General features: G+C 37.7%; 1 long non-coding RNA gene across 1 annotated transcript; it reads right to left on the reverse strand.

The window, feature by feature from the left end:
• Positions 1–409: 409 nt before the first annotated feature.
• LOC137464527 (uncharacterized) lies at positions 410–18776 on the reverse strand. The gene is made up of 3 exons (XR_010994272.1): positions 18640–18776; positions 1440–1519; positions 410–859 (listed from the first exon to the last, which is right to left on the reverse strand). It is a non-coding gene; the product is annotated as an uncharacterized lncRNA (long non-coding RNA).
• Positions 18777–23552: the final 4776 nt, after the last annotated feature.

The raw sequence follows: 23552 nt of genomic DNA on the forward strand, positions 1-23552 counted from the left end.
GAGATGCAAACTCATTGTTTCATCTATAAGTAATTATTTTTCTGGCAGTAGGGAAAATGAAAACTAAAATATTTATGGCTCCTCATAGCACTGATTTCAGTGTAGTCCTACTTGCCTTATTGCATGGTACACCTTTCACATTTAACAAGCCAAATGTGCATAAGAAAGCAGTGCTTACACAGGAGTGGAAGTATAGGGGTTTTTGAATAACCAGCACAGGTTTCCTTTCTGCACAGCTTGCATTTTTCATTCACATTTGGCAGCCTTTGACAGCCAGTTGTCAGATGAAAGGAGCAGGACTATGTTCTAAAAGCCCAGTTTATTCTGATTCATCCAAAATGTTGCCTGAAATACAATTTTGCCCCATGGATCTGTTCCAAGGATACGTTACACACATGTGCTGACCTGTTTTGTCTGTGCCATGTATGTATTTCTTCTGCATGAGGGCACATACGATCATGAAAGTTTGAGTCATACTCATCAGCTGGATGCTGTCATCAGACCCTTATGTTAATTTATATGGATATAATACAGCAAAACACAGCCAACAGAGAATTCCCCTGTGTAATCGAAGACAGCTCGACAGGCAGTATGCCACCACCTCTGAGACCATTAACAGTAAATGTGGAAATACAGCCATCATATTGCCCAATTAATCTAAGCACTCATCCTTTGAAAACTTACTCCATAGCACTCTTTTTTTCTCAAAGGAAAAAGAAAATTTCCACAATTTTCTCTTTCTTCATAATTTTGTTTCTGAAAGTCATTGGATAGAGTAGCAGCAAAATGATGGGAAACAATTTTGTCTTATATTTGTGTGGTCTGCTTCTCCTGGTTAAATACACCTTTGTCTCCTTTCCTGGGGAAAGAAAACAAAAAAAAAAAAAAACCCAAAAAAACAACAACAACAAACAAAAAAAAAAAAAGAGAGAAAATAAGACGAGAGAAATAGCTGACACGTTTCCTTTTCAAGTAACATTATGAAAAATAGGATTGATTAGGTGAATATACATACAGATATTTTATTGTTGCCTTGCACTTTCAGTACTATAATAATATTTTGACTTTATTATTATATTTTATGACATTATTGCTGCTATTCAAATTTGTAAATTAAAAAAAAAAAAAAATCACTGTACAACTCTCCACTAAAAATAAACAAAATGTCTATTCCTATGTTCCTGCAACTATCAGGCCAATTTATTAGGGTATAAGACTAAAACTAGGGAAAACAGAGGATAGATTAAAAATAATCACTCTAAAAATCACTGGGAAAAAACCCCAGTGTAGACAAGCAGGAGAGGGAATTTAGGACTAGAAGATTTTATAGCTGCTTTTAAGCTTTGTTCAAAATGGTCTCTCTGGCAGTATGTCTGAATAAATCACGTGCCACATTTCTGCTATTTTTGACAAAGAACTAAAAGTTAATCCCATGGTACCTGAATTTGGTCTCTTTGAAAAGTTCCATGAGCAAAGCTACTGTTGAGCAGACCTGTGTCTCCCTCCACATCCTGCTGCCCTGGGAAAATAAGAATAATAAAGAAACACTTCTTGTAGCACCAATACAGCAATCATGCTGGGTCATGAAACTAATTATGTTTTGTGATGGTGGAAATTCTACATTTCTGCATGAAGGGGCACTGCTGCATGATAGATGAATGTTGGAAAGGCAGTACATTGTGCTCTTTCATCTCTGTCACTGCATATTTATTCTAACTGCTCCTAAATTATTCATTTTCTTTAAGCAATCAATATTAATAATCTGATTTGCTCCTTGGCATTTTTAGTCACACTTCTGTTTAACTGACTGTAAATAAAGGTCACTTGGAGGCTTCCTGCTGCTGTTCTGAAGGTCCTTGCCTAATTAATTCCCAACACTTTTTTCCCTGTGACTCTGATTAGCAGTTGCAATCAAGTTCAGCAATTAGCTGCCTCCTTGCACAGTGATTTGCTCACTCTACCTCCCTGTATAGAGCTACATTTGGTCTCTACTATACAAAGGCAAATGGAGGAATTTAAATGTATTTGTTTTGTGTTCCATGACCATGCGGAACAGGTCAGATTTGTCACCGCTTGCACATAACCTTTGCCCATCTACATCATACCTCCTAATCATCCATGATGCCCCAAAAGACATCATAAACATAATGAACAGCCTCACCAACAACCCATTTGTGGTATGCCTAAACTCAGACTTGTAAATCAGCAAACAGCTACAGCACATCAAATCACTCTTGGTTATTTAAGAACACCTACAGTTTAGCTAACATAAAATCACTTTTTAAAAAAGGGGTTGCTTCTTATTTAATTTACCTCAGTCTGCTTGGGTCCCATGGACAAGCCCCAGATTTAAATACCTTTGGATGCCGGCTTCCAGTTCACAAGAAGACACAGATCTTGTGTTAAACCTTGAGAAGTAATAACCTAATGAACTATTTTCATCCTTTCATTCAGAGCCACAGAAAAGCTGCTGAAAACATCAGGACTAATTGAATTAATAAGTTAGACTCTAGTAAGAAGGGATATCTAATTAGTAGTTGAAAGTGCCAGGAGGACAACCTCCTCCAGGAGACTCCTCTTCAGCAATTATGTCTTTGAAAATCAAGAAAGAAGAGACAAAGAGTTACAGTAGACATTACATAAATATTATAAACATTCTTCACAGGCTTTTCAGTGTTCACCTTTCTTATTACTGCATCCTGGGTAACAACTTCCAAGCAATAGTGTTTAATGAAGAATTCCCTCAAAAAAAAAAAAAATTTCTTTTCCAAGTTTGTTTATGAGTTCATTGATTTAAATTATTCTAATTCTGACCCTGTTGTATCGCAGTTTGGGGTTTAGGTTAGAGGTTCTGATCTGTTAGCTAGCCGTGTTCTGTGTACCCCCACGCACCCCCTGTGTTTGTTCCTCTTCCCCCCCCGCGGCTGTTCACTCCGGGTCCCTGGCTGTTAGAGCCAATCCTGTGACCACTCCCTGTCCTGCCCAAAGGATTCAGTGCCCCTCACTCCTAATTCCCATTCCCCGTCCACCCCAGTGCCCGGGGTCCGCCCCGGCCGTGTCCCTGTTGGGTGCCGTGGTCCACGTCATCGCCACGGTGCCTGCCCCCATTGGATGGGAGGGTCCCTGTTCTTCTCACCTCGTCCCCGATATAATCCCATGCCTCGGAGTGCCCGAGGCCGTGTTTCCTCACATGCAAGCTGGGAGCGGGTTGCGGCGCCTTGGCACAGCTCCCCGCTGCAATAAAAACTTTCAGCCTTCCACGCGTGGGAAATTCGGACGTTCCTTCACTCTTTACTGGTGTCTCTCTCACAGTGGCGAGAATCCGCTGGCACCCCCGCCCGGATTGCAGCACAGAGCCGAGCCCGGAAACACGTGGCGATCCCAGGTCCGGGAGGGTACCTGCTCTAGGTGCCGGAGCTGCCCGGGGACCAGGAGAACACAGAGAGACGCCGCGTGACTCCATACAGATATTTATGCAGACAGAATTGTTTCCATTGTCAGAGCTAAGATGTATGCGCAAGAGAAATCCTTCTATAGCTGAAGTTTGTCTCAATGCATTTACACATCCAATAAACCTACGGACAGATTTTAAAAAGATGATAGAACTGTACCTGTGTGAAAGATTGGCATGTCAATCCACAATGTTTTTGTTAGTATTATTATGTTTTTATGCATCCCTGTCCTTGACAAGAAAGCCAGCAGTAGGACTGAATAACACTACCAGAATGAAATGAATATTTCTGAATACATCTTTAAGATATAGTCAGACTGTAAGGAAGAAAATGATAGGTCTAAATTCCCAAACATGGGCATAAGGATTAAAATTTTCACCTACCTTTCACAGCTCACTACAAAAAATGTCAACATATTTGATTTTGGTCTTGGAGTTCTTGGAGCTTAGGGGAGTTTTGTATTGGTGGGTTTAAGTGGCCTGAAAAAGAAATGGATCAGAACTTAATGTGATTTATCTTACAATTTACTAAGTATATAAAAGCAGTTATTTAAATCACAGTCCATTTCTACTGCTAACACCTACAGAATCTCTCTTCTGACAGCAGCAAGCCAAAGCATGCATGCCTTGAACAAGCAAATTTTCTTTCTCCTTTCTGTTCTGGCAAGTGTGTTGACTTAATCTCACAGGGGATCTGTCAGCTTTCCCCAGCTCCAAAAGCAATTCTTTAGCACTTATTGAAAAGTGCTGTAAGTGAAAGGCAGCAAAGCTGACTGGTGTTTGCATGCAGAGATAGGCAACAAGAGCCTTGAGTCACTCTGCCTCTCCAGTATGTGCTGCATGAGATCAGGGCTAGAAGCAACAGTTCAATCACTCTTGGACTTGCCACTTAATGAACATAAATACACAAAATATGCCATTTGTTGGCGTGATGATATTGCCGTGAATCATTATATAAAACATAAGGTGCTTTGAAATATAGGCATGGAAACACAGCAGAGCACTTGTATGGCTGTAAAACTCACACACTCAAAACAGATCACTCATTTCTAGGGTGGCAACTTTTCATGTTTGCTTTCATCCCAAAAGTGAACACTTGGAACAGTTAAAAAATTTCTTTTCAATTATTTGAGATTTATAACAATGAAAACAATTTGTTTGAATAAAAATCCAAACCAAACCCACAACAAAACAAACAATAGAAAACCCAGCCAACAAACCAACCAACCAAGTAAAAAACCATAAAAAAGCAAAACAAAAAAACTCCAAAACTTTTTCTAAGGAAATAAGTTACAGAATGAAGTGTCTTTGCCTAAGAAAATATAAGAGGAACCAAAACTGCAGTTATAGAGTTGCAAATGTGCAATTGTTTGGTTAGATCATCTGTGAGTTTTTGTTCAGTCAAAAATGCATGTGATGTACATGTCTTTCCTTCCCCACTCTTCCCTGCAGTCGCTCTGAAGTTACATGAGCAGAGAACATCGCAAACAGGTCTTGCTTGTTTAGTGTCTATTGCACGAAATCACATATCATTACTGTTTTCTTTATAGGACATAAAATATCCATCAGATTTAGAGCAAAGCACTCATGTTAGAGCATGCTGTCTCTGTAGCCTTGGAAAACAGATTTAGCTCCTCACATTTGTGTAATAGCATTTATAATTAGTCATTGGGGAGGTATTATTTATGAAACCTTTCCTGAATGTAATTCTTTGAAAACATGTAAAGGATTAAATAGGTATTTGTTGCTTTGTGCTTGGAAGAACAAAGCAAGCTGTATGGGAAAGACTGTTTTCCTTCTGTCCCAGGTTTTGCTTTCTTCCTCTGAGCCCAGTGTGCACAGCATTGGCTGAGGCTGAGGAAGCAGAGGAAAAGCAGAAGTGATGGGTGGTCTGAAAGACACTGTCTACACCATATCCTTTCTTCATAAATGTAGAAGTTATTTGGGAGGATGCTTACTGACATGACATTTGAAAACTTTACTCTTTTTTGGGAGTTCACTTTCCACTGAAAAATGAATTAACCCTTTGGTTTATTCTCTCTGTGCTTCGAGGACAACTTTAGACTATTTAGAGTAAATTTTTCCACAACATATTCCACAACAAAATTTTATATCCGTCTCCTAATATCATATGAAATTTATGGAACAGGTAATGCAAGAGCAGCAATCTACCTGCATCTGGTAAATATTGGTCCTTTCTGTTAAATTTTTGAGGCAGTTGATTTTTGCCCTCCATTTGAAGTAGTGGCAGTTCTGCAATACTTTGTATATTAGGCATGTTTGGAAAGACAGGCCTTAAATATTGTATTTGATGAGATGCTGCCTCCCAACATATCAACTGAATCTAATGATGGTGAACAGTAATCACCATTGTTTAATTGAAGCAGCATTACCTCAAATCTATCTGGCAATAAATAGGCTAATCCTGATTGAGGTGGTACTTTTAACGTGGCTGATATTTTAATAAATAAGTTGCAAAGTGGAGAAGAAAGAGGTTTGTTGTTGTTTTTGTTTAAAAGGTTCTAGATTGTTTTGTTCTGGCAGTGTTGAAAAAGAACAACTGAATTCATGGACTGCCCTGACACCTACCTTGAAAATGAAACGAATGACATTATTTTCAAATTGAAAAAATTCAAAGTCCATGTATATCTTATGTATTCCTTACAATTTTCTCTTTTTCTTGTATATATTTTTTCCTGAAAGAATAGAAGAAGCTTCAAGAACTTAAATGCCAAAAAAACTGTGTTCATGTAGTATTAAATTTACATGGTGAACTACTCAAATGTCAAGAAATACCAAAGCTAAGGAGAAACCCACAACTAAAAGACTGCTGTCCTTTGTGTGTGTGTGTTGTGATACTCTTCAGTTACACTATCACACTGAACAATGTAAGTTATAGCGGAAAATAGAATATGAATGTTCTTCCTACCCTGAAGTATGAACAATATTCATACTTCAGGGTAGGAAGATAAAGAAGGAAAATAAAGCTTCTTTGTCTTTAATAAAAAAGAAATATTGAAAAAAAACCAAGGAGGAGACTTGGCCTCTCAGGTCATTCCCATGAGAGAACACGGATGGTTGTGGCCTTAATTTTTTTTGGTTCTACTGTTTTTACTGATGAAGTAATGGTAGTTGTGTGCAAAGTTTGTAATATTTTGCATCCTTGTCATTTCTGTATAAGGAATTAGAGCATACCTTAATGCATTATCTGCAATTCCTATGCCCTGTATTGGAGAAGTAGTCTGAACTGCACTGGATAGCTGAAAATTTGCAAAATTGCAAAGAAATGCCCCTTTCTGAAGCGGAGTCCAGTAAAGATATTTAATGGGTTCTTCTCCCTTCCTACAAAATCCTGAAAGCTTTACAAAGTTTAAATGAGGAACAATAACAGATTATTCTTTTAATTTTACAGATAACATTGTAACTTAGAGTAGTTGTCCAGGGTGGAAGAGACAGTTTAAAATACTTGAAAGATAGTCCGCACAAAACCTTGTTTTTTTCCAACCCCACTGACATTAGCATTAGGATGAAGTGGTATGTGAGTAGGTATTCAAAACAATGATAAGAAAATAAACACTATATATTGCTTCTGCTAAAGTAAATCCAGGAAAAAATATCTTTAACTTTGTGAATCTAATTTAAATGAAGTAAAAACTAATGAAGTGGGAGAAAGGATTTTAGGAATGGCAGGAAGTAAAGGTAGGAAGTATCAAGAAAAATGATATTCTGTGAAAGAATATTTTGGAACTGGTGCAACATAAAAGTGATGAAAAACATATTTGTGAGCACCATTAAACCTTTCATGGATGATCCTACAGCACCAGGGCACTCTAATATATTGTGTGAAGATTAGTGCTAAAGTTATAGGAATATGGTTTCTCCCAGAGAACACAGGAAATTAATTCTGTTCTTAACAGTTCAATGACTATACTAAGATCTCTCTGGTTCATTGATATTGGAATAAATGCAGAAAGTTCACACACACAGAATCAGAGAATCACAGAGTTACAGAAATTCTGAGTTTGGAAGGGACCTCTGGAGGGCTAATTCTCATGCCTGAATAGAGCACCTAGAGCTGGTTGCTCAGGATTGTTTCTGGACAGCTGTTGAGTATCTCCAAGGACGAAAACTCCACCTTCCCCACTTCCCTGGGTAACCTGTGCCAGTGCTGTCACTGTCACAGTGATTAAGTGTTGATGTTCAGCTGAAGTCTCCTGTGTTTCAGTTTGTGCCCATTGTCTCAGGTCCTGTCACTGAGCACAACTGGAAAGAGCCTGGCTCTGCTCCCTTGGCAGCCTCCCTTTGAATATGTAAATACCTTGATGAGAATCCCCTGAACTTTCTGTTTTCACAGAACATTCACAGCACTCCTAGCCTCTCCTCCTAGGAAAGAGGCTTGTGTCCTTTAATCACCTTGATGGGTTGCCACTTGGCTCTCTCCAGAAGCTCCATGTCTCTCTTGTATTGAGGAGCCCAGAACTGGACACAGCATTCCAAGTGAGACCTCACTGGGGCTGAGCAGAGGGACAGGATCACCTCCCTCAATCTGTTGGCAATGCTCTTCTGAATCTGTAGGTATCTAGACATTCTGAATGTCTAGATACCTTTCACTTTGGCAACAGGTCTGCTCTGCTGTCCCACTTGGTGTCCACCAGGACACCCTTGGCCATTTTCTGCAATGCTGAGTGTCCCCCTACATATACTGATTTCCAGGATTTCTCATCTCCAGGTGCAGGACTTACACTTAGTCTTGTTGAATGAGCTTCACCAGGTGCCTGTTGGCCCATCCTCTCAGCACGTTAAGGCTGCTTGGATGACAGCACAGCCCTGTGGTATATCAGCCTCTCCTCCCAGTCTGATATCAGTTCGTTTTATTATTCTTTAGTTTGAAACAGTTTGTGTCTCAGTTAAATTTTTAAATGGACAAAGTGTGATGTGTTTTCTCTACATGAAATTTCAAGAGCTGTGTAGCAGTGGAGATAACCAGACACACATTAATTGAAACCCTCCAATTCTTCCCTCACAGGGAGTATGTACACAGCCCTGTTTGAATCCAATCCTATTCAGGTTTAGGTGGCATTAGATCCTGAAGCACTTTAGTCACTCAAAAGTATACAACAGTTCTCAGAGGAGATACAATAATGCTGAGATCACATCATCTGTGACATAGGGTCAGGTGTAGGAAATATATCCATGTGCAAGCAGCTCCCTGATATAATATTAAAGGAACAGATGAGAGATGGGAAATCTCAGCTTAAGGTCTGTTTTGCTCTTTCCTTCCCATTGCTGTCGACTCTTACTTCTCTGTGATATGTTAAATGTGCTGGCAGCTGGGATTACCCTGCTGACCCAACTCTCCCTTCCTAGTGTTTTCATGAAATGCATGTTTATCAGACCCTGGCAAATTCCCCTCTCAGGAATGCAAGGACAAAGAGTAATTCCTGAAGGCTCATGACAGAGCAAAGCAAATGAAATGAATGGCTAGCGAGAGGGAGGACTCTCATGACTTTTAAATAAAATGATTATAAATAAATGTATGCTTTAGAAGCGAACCCAGAAGAAATAGTCAGGATTCAGTGTGGAAGAAAAGACATTTGAGTTGAATGCTCTACACATTAGATACCATTTGCATACACAACAGAAACATCATAAGGAATACTAAAATGAAAACATGCGAACACTCTGAGTAAAATTCTGCAGCCAGGACAGATTAAAAATCAAACATTAATGTTAATAATGTTAATGCCTCTAGATATTTGTGATTTTTGATGATAACTTTACAGATCCAGGAACTGCACATACATTGTTTCTCCTGCTCAGTCTCAATTACTTCCTTCTGTTTGTCAATATTCAAATAGATCCAACTTTAGTGATAGAGTCTAAGAAGAAAACATCAACTTGAAGAGCCTGGAGAAAAATTGCATAGCTACAAAAGCAGACAATCAGTAAATGACAAATTAACCCCAAAAGACTTCCCACTTTATTCTCAGTAGTTAGAATTAAGTTGTTATCTAAATGCAGTATTTAATCTATTCTATATGTGTTAATTTTACAAGCGATCATAAATCTATTCTCTTTAAATTTTTTACAGTAGTATCCCACCTAACACACATATATGGCTATCTCTAAATCTTTGATATATGATTTCTAAAGAAAAATTAATATACATGATTTTGAAATAATTTATTCAAAAATACTTATGTTGTTTTTGTTTAAAACTTTTTTAGTTAGTTGGCAAATATTTTTCATTCTTTTTTCAATCCTTGATATTATGTTGACTATGATGAAAATTTTACACTTTAATTTGACCATGACAGTAGCTAAAGTATCACGGCCTGGGGCCCTGGGGGTCCGTCTGGCCCCCTGGGGCAGCTGCCGCCGTAGGTGTCCCGGATAGCGCTGTGCTGATGAGGCACAACGTCTCTGAGTCCCTCGGGCTAGCTCCCAGCTGCAAGCAACCTAAGCAAGCACTCTTAAGTGATTCCAGCTCTGTGAGTTCAGCTCTTAGTGATTCCAGCTCTGTGCTTGCAAAGGTGCCTCGGCAGATGCAGGGATAGAGAGAAGTCTGTGTAGAGTTCCGCAGCGGTGTCTTTATTATCGGGGTCTTGCGAAGGGTTCCAGTGACAGCTCTTCCGCTGAACTGGGCAGAGATGGGGGTTTAAGTAGGCTACTGGGGTGTTGGAAATTGTCCAATGGCCAGGGTTCAGGAGAATAGGACCTATAGTCTTACAGAGAGATAACAAGGGTGCGAAGACGGAAGAGGGGCTACTTTGGTCCACTCATCATGACTCTGCGTTTCTTGTCTTAGGCGGGTAACCACCAGGGAGGCCTTGCAGGGCCTCTGACTGCTACACTAAAGATGAAGTTTTCCCAGTCATTGACCATATGTACTGCTGGTAGAACCCTCAAGACTATCTCTCATCTCTCATGTCTCATGGTAGACCCTATTTGGTCCTCACCAGAAAGAATCATGGTCTTTCTCATTTTTCTGAATATTTTAAACATGATATAGAAGGATATTCACTTAGTTCTTACGCTCGATCAGCACAAGAACTTTGCTATTACATCTGTAAAAGTACTTTAACAAATTTAATGTTTGTTTAATGAATCAAGTTTTTAACATGTGACATCTCTGAAGATATAGGTACGGCCAGACATCTGGGAGACCAGTGATTTTTTACCATTAAAGCTTTTTTTGTATCTAGTGCACTTTACAATGAATAAATATTTTCTTCTTTGTGGCATAGATAGCCTAGCTCTTTAGCATGTGGATTTTAGAGACAGAAATGGTAAAGTACTTTTCTTTCTACTCCTTTGAAGGAAACAGCATTTTAAAAGTAGATGAGGTGTGAAGTTCTATTCCAGTGCTCCATATCCTCTCTTGGCTTTCATCTACATAGGCAGTTTGGATTGTGTGAAAATATATAAACCCCATTGTGACAAGTGAGAACTACTGTAAGTGCTTTTTAACTTAAATATTTAAGTTAAAGCATGCAAAATCTGCTAAAGGCAATATGTATAAAGGGGAAAAATTACTCAGGGAAGTCAAACTTGAAAGTTTAAGGGAAAAAACTGAAAAAGTGGGTATTCTAACATGTTTAACTAGTGCAGTCCATGTTCCACTTTCAGAGACATCTGTAGAAAGTAGAAAGATAAGGTCAAACGCCCCAGAAGTAATTTCTTTTTCATAATTTTGGCTTTTATAATGGTTGAAGTTTCTTATTGTGTGCAAAAACCTTTTATATTCAGTTTTGTGTTCTTTTTACAAAGCAGGTAATAGTGCTGGCTCCCTCAGGGGTCTACATGAAGGATGTGGTGGGTCCTCCAATCCACTCACAGCTCCTAATTTTCATCTCATCCATCCCATTCATGCTAATTTCAACCCTACAATAACAAGTCATCCATCAACATTGCTGTCATCATGCTCCTCATCTTTCCTGATGAATGGGAGCAGCCGCTCTCATGACCATTCCTTCAACTCTTCTCACAGAACATCTGATCCAAACCTTTGTGAATCTTGGTAAAAACAGTAATGGCTTAATAGCTAATTAATAGCTGTAGGAGGTGCCAAAGGCTTATGCAAGCTCATTTGTCCTAATCATTCCTGTCTTTCTCTCTTTATCTGTAACCTTCCAAATACTTATTCCTCAACTCAAACTTCTGTGCCTTCTGAAACATCTAAGAACAAACAGCATTTCTCATTCGGTGTTTTATTTTTGTCCTGTGGACCCAGTTCACATTTCACTTTTTATTTTTTTATTTCATTGACCACATGAATACTCTTAAATCTATTCCTTAATCTCTTACAATATATAGAAAAATTCTCATCTTTTTCTCTCAGTCTAAGCCCAAGGGTAGATCTAGGATACCCCCAAAAAAGGTGGTAAGGGCTTCATTGTCTTTCTGACTGTATTCATCCTGTTTAAAAGTCTTCTTACCAACTTTTTCACTCTCTACTTTTAATATATGTATCTAAATTTTGCCTTCTAAATGGAGATCCCTCAATTTTCACAGCTTTTCGGTGCTTTGTCTCCTTCTGTCATTTCCTAGCACTTTATTGAGCCTGTTCAGCATCATATTCCTTGCTCCTTCAGGCCTGTTTCATACCCCAGCGCTCTTCCTTTTCAAATCATTTAACAAAATATTCTGCTCTGAAATATTTCATTTTCAGTAGGTTTTGCTAATAATATAAAGACAGAAGAATTTTAAAAATAGGTATAGCAAACCACAGGGATGCCTTAATCACTTAACTGTTTTCCTTCTCACGCTACCTTTCTCCCTTTTGTTTTCACATATCTTTCCAGCTAACATAATATTTACTCATTTTTCCATTGCCTCTACTTACACACGTTGCATATGGTCCCTTCCTCCTAAAAACTTTATTCTTCACATATAAAGCAATGATAAATGAACTGGTGTGGTTTTTCATCTGATCTGTCGACTATATTGATTTCTACCCACATTCCTTATTTCAGGAAAGAAAAAGTGAATAATCTTTGGCAGATTTTTCTGGTAAGCAAATCTCAGCTGCCCAAAACTTATAATAATTTGCACACTAATATGTTCTGTAGATTTAAAGGAGAGTGTTCTAAGATGATTAGAATTGACTAGTTTATAGGGACATTCCAGCTGACCTAATTTGTATGAGCAGGGGTCACAATTAAAGGATAGGTCACTAGGAGAGATTGTCCTTGTTCTCCAGTGTTACTTAATTTTTGAAAAGAGCTCCTTAATTTTTGAAAAGAGTAGCCTTTCAGCAGGGGCAAAAAACTAGTAAGGCAATCCAAGCGACAGAGCATGCAGTGGGGAAGAACTAAAGTAAACTAAAGTCAATAAAAAGAGATTTCCAACACCATCTTTCAGAGAGAAATTGGCTTTTCAAATGTACAATCTTGAGTAAAAATATTAAAAATAGTCAAAATAATAAAATATTTAAAAAATTTTAATATTACTTTCTACAATAGTTCTTAAAAAGTTTTGTATACATCTATATCCAAGACTATGTTTTTAAGTCCCTTTTTAGTCAGTAAAAATATTTTGAGATTGTAGTTTATATATTGTTCTCCAGAAAGGGTGATTCAATTTCCCAGCCTTGAATAACATGTTTGCTACAGGTAAACTAGCAAGAGAAATACTTCTCTCCTGTTATCATAGTTTCTAAATGTGCAGACCCTCTGAAATGTACATCTGAAAAACTTCTGCACAATTTTTTCTGTATTATCAAATAAAAGATTATATTAAAAATTAAGACCTACTACTTTTCAGTGAAATTGTTTTGCCTCTCATTCTCCTTGTAAAATTGCAATTAGCTTTATATTTAGGGTTTTAGATTTTGGTTCTTAGTCTCTTTTTTAGTTTAATATGTAGAATGGAAAATGGATAAAATAGAGGAGCATTGTGTATAGATCACTTTTTGATAAAACTGATATCTTCATAATCACATAAATAGACATAGATGTTTATAAAATTAATTACAAGCATATAGCTATTTTAAAACTATTCTTAACTGTGGTGAGATTCATAGTAATTTTCTCCACTTATTCAAATACTGAGAGAAATATAGGTTATTTTCACTAATAAGGCTGTGAATATACAGCAATTTAACCTGTTTCCCTATTTTATCCTCTTCTGTTAGTCAGTCTAAAGCAACTCAAATGAAGGGTCATCTTTTAGAGAGACTTCAGTTCCAATGTGGGAAAAAAAATTACTACACAGACTTAGATATAGTGATATCCAGACTTTATATTACAACCCTTAATAGGGCTCAGATTATTCTTTTTAAAACCCTACTAGTGACAGACCTTCTGTCTGTCCAAAAGGATAGACAGGGCTTGTGTATGAAAAAAAAAAAAAAAAAAAAAAAAAAAAAAAAAAAAAAAAAAAAAGATGCCAAGCCATTAACCTAAAAGGATAGCCATTCCTTGTATGGGATCTCATAGAACATTCTCAGGCTTGTATAAATACACCAATAGACTACAGCAATGTTTAATGCCAGAGGGATATATTAGTTGCTCAAATTCACACAGCCTGCAAAATGCAGGAAGCCGCTCCAATGCCAACAGAATGGAAAGCCCAGCTCCCTGCTTCTGCCACAGCACAGTGGTCACCCTCTCCCTCGTGGGGACAGAGGAAACCCCAGGCTGCACAGGGAACAAACAAAAGTAGGCAGTAGCTCTAGCAAAATGGCAGAAGGAAGGGAAAGCTCTGAAGCCTACAAAACTTACAGTGAGGTGTTGGAGTAGGTTCATGAGCACTACTGTGGATCTGTTCAAATGCCTGGTCACTTGGATGAGCACTTGGACAATCTGGATAGCTCTCAAAGCTTTGACTACTGATCTGAGCTATGTCTGTTGACTTTTCTCCACTGCCTGTGTCTGTGCTGTGGAGAGCAAGGCTTGGCAGGGGATGAAATGACAGCAGAGCAGGCTAACTCTGGCCTTCACATTAACACATCCTGTGCTTTGGCATCACACAGCATTCCTAGAGTGGGAGTTTTGGGAAGAGAAACTTTGTGCTTCTTGCCAGATGGGACTCAGAGGGTTTAAAAAAAAGCATGAAAAACCACATGCAAATAAACAGAGTGGTAAAAAAATGTGTATGAGGGAATTTGTTTGGGTTGAGAAATCCCCTTCTTCCTGCTCCTTCCTCTGACTTTTCTAATTAATAATCATACCTTTTATTTAAAAATAAAGGCAGAAAGAGGTCTCTGAAAACATGTGTTTGTGCAAAAAAGACAAAATTTGAGGTTTTAGCTCAAATACAATAGACAGGAAACACAACTCGGCCACTTCACAAAAGAAACACCCCCAAACTGAAGCCTACAGAGCCTGTAGTTTTACTAGTGGGAATTACTTGGCAAAAGAGTATATGAAATAATATGTTTCACTTTCCAGGACTGGTAGATGAAATTAACTGGATACTAAGTACAACTGTGACCAGGTTAGACTGGGATCCTTCCCGATATCTGCTTGTCAGTGTATTCTATTTTAACCTGAACTCCAGCTTAGTGCCATAAGACTAAAACAGATGTCACATATAAGGCAGTCATGTCTTTGGTTCACTGAAGCACCCTAACCACTGCCCTTATGCAGCTGTACAGAATTGTAAGGCATTTCTGCAGGATTTTGTCACAGATCTTCACACAAGATGTAGAATGTTTTAGTGTGGTGGTTCTTTGTTTTTGTTTTTTTTTTTTTTTTTAATTATTTGATTGGTTTTTTGTTTTGTTGTGGTTTTTTTTTTGTTGTTGTTGTTGTTGCTGTTTTTTTTTTTTCCAGTATAAAACTAAACACCAGCATTTTCCATTCACTTCACCTGTTTTTGTCCATGCTTCAGCATGTGGACCTCAAAACCCACAGCACATCATGTAGCAGCTATCAAGCTAAACAATTTACCTGTCATATGATTGCCTTGCAAACAAAGACACTGCCACCCATGGTCTGCCCTTTGGGCTGCATGACTGTGTGCTGACCCTTGTCATGAATCCATGGTAAAGGCATAACCAAATATAGCACAGAACAGTTGTGCTGGTCAAATAAGCAACTGCAATATGAAAGAGGAAAAATATCAGCAGTAAAAGAAGAAAGGGAAAGGGTAGCACAGAACTGCTTAAAACTTTGGAGGAGATGAAAAATAATTTCTTTTTCTTCTTATCAAGGCTGTATATTTGTGGAACTTACTGCCTTGAATACTCATTTTAACTTAAATGATTCCTACTTTAAAGAGAAAAAACTAGGTAGGGTTTGCAATCATAATTTCATTGCAGCCAAACTAGCAAATGAATGACAAAAGTGCTGTATATTATTTGGGTACACAGCTGAGGGGACATTAGAATTGCAACTCTATTTTCTAGGTTTGTTATGATATTCTGGCTTTCTGGAACAGAAGTTTTCACATATATCCAGGTTTTTCCAACAAAAAACTAATCAGAGGTTTGTGAGTTTTATATGATTTTTAACAATTCTTTTTATTGTGGAATAACACAACTTTGAAAATGCAATCTCATAATAAAAATATTCAAATTATTTTGCCTGGCTGTGAGATGTGTGGATTTCTGGGAGGATAGGACTCTTTGATACATATTCAGAAAAAAACACTTAAAATGATTCTGTGACCTATTTACAGGCAACATATTAAAAGAAGCCCAAAAAATGCAACATCCCACTGTATACCAAGAAATACAGTTTAACTTTAAGTCCTCCTATTCAAAATAAAGTCTTTTTCTGGAAAGCACCTTGTCCTGTTCACAATGTAATACACAGAGGCACTCTTGCATGCTGTGTAGTGATCAGAGTTGCACCATAAAGGTGTGAATCAGTTTAAGGATCATTAAATAAGTCTAATTATTTTCAAATATCTATGAAGACATGAACATCTCTACATACACATATATTTTACATATTATATGGATACAAAAAACATATACCTTCTCCTTTTTCCCCCTAGTGACTCAATACATGATTAGACACAATAAAAACCTTCCCTTTTGATAGTGATGCATTTGAGAAGATTGTCAGTGATAGCTGCGCAGTGATATATTCCATACAAAAGCATGCAATTCACACAAGTTTGCTCTCATAAAAGATTTATTTCTATCATAAACCATCACCTGTCTCTTGGTCCTCTGACATTACAATGCTGTCACATTCAGCACAGTGGGGCGGCTGGTGTATTTTCTTTCTTGCAAATATGAAGATTGACAGGCATTTGACAGTGCTAAAGAACAAGATACGACCAAATACATAACATTCGTACTGGCTGAATAGCTACTGCAAAGAAAGCATAAACTCTCCTTTTTTAACCTTTAAAAATACTGATATAAAGAATAAGCCAAATAAATATGGCCCACATAAAAAGAACATGGACAGGACTTCTTACCATAAAATATGTTCTAATTGTCAATATAATTTAGTATATAATTTAGAATTTATAATTTAGAATTTTCTTTTCTCTTTCAGTTTTTCTCTTGCTGCTCAGTGCCCATTTCATCTTGCTGACATACATTGCTTTTCAGAACAAAGACAGTTTTTGTATTGCCTCCTCAGCATCTAACTGGTGTTGAATCACTGCCTTGAGGGTACCTGTCGCTATTAGCTGGGAGGAAATTTAGGTGCCTTATTTGGTCCACTTAATTTTACCCAAGCAAGACTCCAAAGTGGAATGGGCATTATAAATACCCCTCAATGTGTTCTCTACTCTGAAAGTTGTCATGAGACATTGTTGATTGTGGTCCTTATTTTTTTTGCCAACATTTGTTATGAAGGAGAATATTAATGATGGAGTATTTATACAAATGTCTCCTTATTGTGACCTTCTTTATCCATAACAGTTCTGGCAATCTAGTCTCCAGGGGTTTGCATAACCTAGTAAGAACAGATGGATTTCCTTTACAACTGAGGGTCAAAGGTAAAGAAGCATGTTCTTAGATGTGTCACTACATGAATTAAAATGTAGTAATGAATTTGTGGTGTACTCTGTGACTTCATGTTAGACCTTGACCTTAATATCACCTTTAACTGAGCACAATCATAGGTCACAAATTAGAAAGGTTTAAGCAATCTTCTGCTCTATCAAGGGAACCCAATTTAATCAGATCTGATTTAATATTCTGCTCAGAGTTTAGGGAGTACTAGACTAATATTACTAAGAAAAAAAGTGTCAGCATAGTTATGTCCATGCTGCAGAAGCACAAAGAGGCATTGGGGGGGCAATTCTAGCACTTTGCAGAAGCTTACAGTAAAGCATTAGCTTTTTTTTAGTGTTTTCCCTTTTTTTTTCTTTTTTTGCAAGATGTCTTTCCCCCCCTCCAAGAATGGCTCTTTGAAACTTTTCTAATACCAACTGTTTGCTACATCATAATTGCATCATTGCAGTAATGTGTTTCACCACTCGCCAGGAGATCACCTGTAGAGAGGCAAGCCTTCCACATCGAAAAGCACACAAAAGAGCGGAAGTGAGGATATCATGCAGAGAAAGCAGCTCAAAGCATGGTTGCAGAAGGAACTGCAGAGAGATCCCGAGTACCTGAGAGTGGAAGCAGAAGTGCAGAGTGACTTCATGCCCCTGGAAGTGGCAGCATAGAACAAGTGCTGTCATCTAATTGTACAGATCCAAACTCCATTCCTTTACAAAAACAAAGGAGGAAAGAAGAGAGAATATGGATAAAGCATGTCAACAGCAGGGTCATGACTTGTGTTCAGCTCTGCTTTTTTTCAGGTGCACTGTGACATCTGCAGATGTATTCATAATTGCTCACTTATGCATATATTCATAAACATGCCTAATATACACATAAGCTTCTTCTCATCTGAGACAAACGAAGCCTGCCAAAATACAAGACTGCACAGAAAATATAATTCTCTAGAAGTGTGAAAATTCACTTCACACTGTGCATAGGAATAGGGGAGTCTATTCCACAGGGCTTTGGATTAGGTTAACAAGCTAATTAATTTGCTGATTTATCAGTCCTTAAATATGCATATAGATAAGACATATAGTAGAGATACAATCTGAACATACCTGATGGGTTCAGCTACTTTATGAACAACAGTAAAATAAATACACTTAGTTCCCTTCTACATCAGCTCCAAGTCTGCTGAACAAACAATGTGTTTAAAACTGGTCAGGTTACAAGTATCAAATTACATTATTTGAAAGTGCCAGGTGAAAATAAACTGATTGTTTCTTACAAATGTAACCCTGAGTTTGTGTCCAGTAATTTAATCTTCTCCAATTCACAGCAAACATCATGTTTGCTTTTCTTGCTCCTTTAAAAAGGTGATTGACACTGAATCATTTCAGCTTTGTAAAAATGAGTCTGCAGTGCTGAAACAACTCCGCATGCATTAGTGTTGTTCTAAAATAAAACCACAGTATGTTCTATCTTAAAAATGATCTTGAAAATAGAATGTCCTGGTCTTACCTCAGAAGGCCCATGCAGATAAATGCCCTAGAAAGACACTGGAATTTGTGTTTATAATTCTTGCTTATTTGAAGATCTTCTTAAGCTTGTGTAAGATCTTCCCTTATGTATTTTATCTATTCTCAATACTAGATCTGTGATTTAATAGAAAGGATGAAATGTGATGATAAAAAAAGGAAAATCATACTCTTTTTGCTTACAATTTCAAAACATTTTAAAAGCATCATTTGGAAATTATATAAATTGGACTGTGGTACTACATAATAACTCTACTTAAATGCAACATAACCCTACTTATATGCACACCTAGAAAGCATTTACATTGAAAAGACCAGACAAACATTTTGCAAATTAAATACCACTGTTCATCAGATGAATATAAATCATGTGATCTTCTACATACCACCCTTGACTCTATATAAATATGGAAGCAATTTGTCAATTTTAAATCTAATGCTGAAATTGTTTAAAGACAAACACAGAAACCCATTTTCCCTAATTGATATAAACTTGATATGTCAACAAATAACATACAAAATGAAATAAAAAGGAGATCCTCTAATAATTTAGCTTTAGTCAATACCATTGGAATCAGCTTGCCATGACAGAAAAATGAAAACTGTCTATTTCCCATGGACTTTTACTATTTATTTTCACATACCTAAATATAACTCTTGCCATTTGTGAATGGGAGGTAGAAAAAGAAGTCACTGTCAATAGGTAGGGAGTTGTGTCTCAGCAAAGATACTGCGCAACATTATACCAAAAAGAGTAATGAACTTAAGTTTTGTTCAATCTTCTTAAATCCCCAAAATTCAGAGATACTTGACAGTAAATCAAGACAAGTGCAGCAATTTAATGTAAAACTAGGAAATAGTTGCAGAATCATTGAGTTATAAGCAGGGAGAGCTTTTTCCTTTAAATTTATTCATTGCATTTTCAGTTAAGACTGTTTACAAAACCTTTCAAACAGCTATTCTCCTGGGAATAGTCAAATTCGGTGAGAACCTAGAGCCTCTGAAAGAAGAGGGGACTGGAAGAAGTTGAAGTTTTCTTTGTGTAACTGTTGTAAACTATCTATATTAAACAAACATCATGTCGTTAAAAAATGCTGACCATATCCAGTCTATATGACTGGGATTTGGCTGCAATTTACTTTAATTCTCTTTTCCCAGCCTTTAGCTAATAATTCATAAAAACAATCAGCTAGGTCAAGAGGCTGCACATCTGGATTGGCATATTTTCAAAACCATAGAACCTTTGAGAGGAAGGAATGAAAAAAAAAGTTGCTAAATTTGTTATACTGTCCTTTATTTTCACAGCTACAAATTGGATTTCCACCTAGTACTCCATGCCTGAATTACTGCTGGTTTTGGAAGAAGTAACAAAGACAAATACCTCAGTGCCAACAGATTTCTTCACAGTGCTTTCCTTCCTTCCCAGCTTTTGATATATCCTTCCAGCTAAGCACATTTCTGAATGCTTACTTTTGTAATCCTTCATCTTCCTAGTGTCTCATTCATTCATCAAAAAAATGAGATCTCAAAATACTTTCATTGACAATACAAAAGATGGTTGCTATTTACGGATATCTTTGATAATTGAAACATAGATATACTCTAAGTAGAAAATAAGAATAACCTAAAATACTCAATGCTGTTTTGTCCAAATGGCTTTCCATACATTAGAATTCACACATTCAAACCCACATATCACAGCTCCTAAGTCTTTCAAAGTTGTTACCATTCGTTCCAATTTCTCTGGCAGGCCTCAACTTGATTACACCAACTAAAAGCAAACCAAACTAAACCAAACACTTCAAACTACACAAAATGGAGGTAACACTTCAAAGCTCCAGTCTTCCTTATCTCTACAGTGTTTTTCTCTTTTTATTGTGTTGTTGTCTACTTTGTTTCTCTTGGTGTTTAAGGACAGGCCCTAACCCTTTCTACTTGAAGCAGTGGGCACAATAAATAACAGAAGATGTGTTTATTCCTTTATCTCATTGTCTTGGGCTTGTGTAGCAAGGTTTGGTAGGGGAGGGAGGTGGGACTGCAGAGGTGTCTTCTGTGGCAAGACACCAAAATCTTCCCTCATGACCAACAGAGCCAGTTTCAAGAAAGACCTGCTGCTAGTCAAAGCTGAGTCCCTCAATGTGCTTCTGTAGTGCTTCTGGGATAATGCATTTAGAAAGAGGAAAAATATGTTTAGGTAGAGAAAAAAACCTCCTGAATCCTCAATTCTCCATTCCTTTGTGCTTCTGGAGTAGGTAGAACAATCAGGAGTGAAGTCGAGCCTGCAAAGAAGGGTGGGTGGGAGTAGGGTGGTCTTAGATTTTTTTATTTCTTACTATCTTGCTCTATTATTATCTCATAATAAATTATGTTAATTTCCCCAAGCCAAGTCTGTTTTGCCAGTGGCAGTAATTGGTGAGTGATGTCTCTCCGCCCTTATCTTCACCCACAATCTCTTTGATTGCGTTTGCTCCCTCTGCCCTGCTGAGAAGGACTTGCTGGACATCTGGCAGCAAAACAGCCACCCCACCACAAAAATACAGGCTTAAGATCCACCAGCTGGGATCCTGGGGTCTAAGATACCTGAGACTTGAAATATTGTTTTCACTTCCTTTTCTCTCACTAAAAGTATCTAAACTCATCAGAAATCCATACAAAGAAAACCACTCAGAGGCTGACCGTCTTGTGGCAGTGTCATCAGTTAGACTCAATATCCCTACCATCCTTTTCTTAACCACCAAGGTCCTACACACAGCTAAAAAAAGACCCATATTTTAGGCCTATCTGATGAACCTGGGTTCCTAACAGTGAAGGCTAAAATTACATTTCTATTTGATTACCTGCACCCAAAATTTACCTGATACCAAGCTCCATATCTATTAGGTTTTTAATTTTTTTTAAGAAATATTTTAGCTATTAGCCATTCATACATTGCTTCTTATACAATTTTTGTAGGAAGTAGGACTATTTTTACAAAATAGCTTCTACTAGCGGTATTAGCTCTGTATATCACACCCTTGCTTACAGCACGCTCCCACTGGCTGTGCCAGGCAGAACTGTACTGAAGAAATGATCTTTTGAAAAACAAAGGTGTAAAATATGTATTTAAAAGTGTTTGTATCAGCTGTCCATTCAAAGTCGCAGGAATGGTCATCCAGAACACCTGGTGAGGCAGCAGGGGTGTACACTGGTCGCAGGTGGCAGGAGTAAGCAGGAGAGTTGGTGTGTCAGAGGGCCTCAAGCCTGTCTGTCCTGGCAGTGACGATTGGGTCTTGCAAAAGTGCAGGACCAAAGATCACGGAATAATAGAGTCAAGGAATGGTTTGAGTTAGAAGGGACCTTAAGGATCATATCATTCCAATCTCCTGCAGTGGGGAGGTACACATTCTACTAGAGCAGGTTGTTCAATGCCCTGTCTGCTTTGAACATTTCTAGACATTGGACAGCCACAGCTTTTTTGGGTGTCCTGTTCCATCACCTTCACAGCAACTTCTTCCTAATATCCTATCCAAGTATTTCAGCTTAAAGCCTTTGCCCCTTATGCTTTCACTACATGCCATTGTAAAAAGACCCTCTCCAGCTTTCTTGTAGGCTCCCTCTCAGGTACTGAAGGTTTCTATGAGGTCTCCCCATAGACCTTCTCTTCTCCAGGCTGAACAGCCCCAGCTCTCTCTCGGCCTTTTCTCGTAAGAGAGTCACTCCATCCCTCTGATCATCTTGATGTCCTTCCTCTGGACTCATTTCCACAGGTCCATGTCCTTCCTGTGCTGTGACCCCAGAGTTGGATAAGTTGTTCCAAGTGGGATCTCACCTGTAGAAGGGCAGAATCCCTTCTCCCTCCCTGCTGGCTACATTGCTTTTGATGCTGCCCAGGATGTATTTTCCTCTCTTGTGGTTGGCAAGATAAAGAGGAGAGCTTGCTTTAAAGGAAAGAGAAAGCAATAAAAACAAGATTCAGAAATAACAATACTAAAGTCCAAAGACAAAAAACCGCTCTAAAACAAATAGAAGAAAATTAAAATATCCATTCTATAAGATGGGCAGACAAAAAGTTCTCTTTTATCAACAGGAACTGGATATTGATCTCAAAAGAAATCAATGGAAACTCCATTGAAATCAGCTTAATACTGATACCATTATTATTAAGTTTATGCAAACAAGATCAGATTCTGCTTAGTTTCACAGAAGCTCAGAAAATCAAGTGTGGTTCGTAATGTTAAGCATATTACTTGTGATTGAAATACACCAATTACCTCCAGAAAATGCAAACATATAAACACACGTTTGCAAAAGGAGAAATTCCACATTAACTATTACCACCAAAAAGATGCACAATAATTATGGTATTAGAATGCTTTTCTGCATTTCTAGCTATCACCTAATTCCTTCCTCAGATATCATGAACATTTTCATCACTTTCATGTGATGAACATACTAAAAATATTTGCAACACCTCCTTTGCATTTGGTGACCTTGTCAGTGTGCTTGACATAATGAATATATTGAAATTTATTATGGTTCAGAATACTCACTTCAATGCTTCCGTGGATGAGATGATTTTTCTATTGAATGACCTCTGTAATAATTACTAGCTTTTTGAGCTAAACAAGTAAATTGATCTCTCAAGCAGATGCACAAGTCCTGACACTTAACATCTCAGATATCT

The sequence above is a fragment of the Anomalospiza imberbis genome, chromosome Z, assembly GCF_031753505.1.
Source record: "Anomalospiza imberbis isolate Cuckoo-Finch-1a 21T00152 chromosome Z, ASM3175350v1, whole genome shotgun sequence".
Taxonomy (NCBI): domain Eukaryota; kingdom Metazoa; phylum Chordata; class Aves; order Passeriformes; family Viduidae; genus Anomalospiza; species Anomalospiza imberbis.